Raw genomic sequence first — 1,439 nt, forward strand, 5'->3', positions numbered from 1 at the left:
ATGTTCTGTTCGAACAACTGCTTCTTGGTCTAGGTACAGATTTCTTAGAAGTACAATTAAGTGTTCCAGAATACTCATACTTCTCAATGTTGTCCATAGTTGTGTTTAGTCCTTTTTATTTATTTCTATTTCACTTTTGTGTTTTTGTCTTACTCTTTTGTCTCTTTGAGTTCTGTATCCTGTATCTGCCTCTTGTCTGCTTTTTTACCCCCTTCACTATTTTCTTTTTTTGCTGTTATTTGTTCATTGTTTGTTTGTTTCCCTTCTCTCTTGTGTTTTATCCTCTGGTCTCAGTAGACAGGAGACAGTAACTGTGTTCTGTCTGCAACTCAGCCACAAGAATGCCTCCTACAATCCTGTCAATTGAGCAAAAGCCAATATTAGCTGCCATTCTCCAGCTTAATGACAACAACCAACAACAGCCAAATTCAACCTAAACTTAACTTCATGAGCAGCAGAAAACAGTACATGAGTTCATCCCCTTATCACACCCATTAGGAGACAGTTGGTGAGTGCCTAAGAATACACAAGCATGCAATCATCAACTTAATACAAATACAATACCACCACATTGTCTTGAAAACAGCAGAACATTGAAGAAACAAGATAGAGTGAATCAAACAAGTTACCAAGACGCAGAGCTAGAAAACTTTTTTGAGGAAAAAAGACATTGGAACTACCTGAAAAAGAATTTAAGATAATGCTATTTTGTTATTGTTAAGGACCATCAAGTTGGTTCTGTTTCACAGCAACCTTGTATATGTTTCCAAGGAGCAGAGAGTGGGTTTCAACTGTCAATCTTGTGGTTTGCAGTCTAGTGTGGATCCATAGCCCCACACCAGGGTTCTTGAATTACAATAAAACCTGTGACAAACTATAGGTAGCACTGAGAAGTCTGGAAATTCCAGAACACTTAATTGTGCTAATGAGAAAACTGCACATAGACTCAGAGGCAGTGGTTAGAACAGAACAAACAGGCATTGAATGGTTTTAAATCAGCAAAGACATGTGTCAGGGTTGTGTCCTTTCACCATACTTATTCAATCTCTACTCAGAGCAAATAATTCAAGAAGTGGGATTATGTGAAGAAGAGCATGGTACCAGGATTGAAGGAAGAGTCTTTAACAACCTATGATACATACATAATGCGACCTTACTTGCTGAAAGCGATGAGAACTTAAAATACTTACTGATGAACATCAAAGACTACAGTCATCAGTATGGATTAATTCTCAATGTAAAGAAAACAAAAATCCTCTCAAACAGATTGGCAAATAGCATCATGATAAATGGTGAGAAGTTTGAAATTATCAAAGACTTCATTTTGCTTGGTTCCACAATCAACACTCGTGGAAGCAGCAGTCAAGAAATCCCTCAACATAGTGCATTGGGCAAATCTGTTACACAAGACCACTTTAAAGTGTTAAAGAGCAAAGTAT

At 37.3% G+C, this 1,439-nt stretch overlaps 1 pseudogene; it reads left to right on the plus strand.

Annotated features, from left to right (window-relative positions):
* Positions 1–1,439, plus strand: part of LOC102827474 — a 115,751-nt pseudogene that overhangs the window by 112,165 nt on the left and 2,147 nt on the right.

Source organism: Chrysochloris asiatica, unplaced genomic scaffold (genome assembly GCF_000296735.1).
Source record: "Chrysochloris asiatica unplaced genomic scaffold, ChrAsi1.0 scaffold00027, whole genome shotgun sequence".
NCBI lineage: Eukaryota > Metazoa > Chordata > Mammalia > Afrosoricida > Chrysochloridae > Chrysochloris > Chrysochloris asiatica.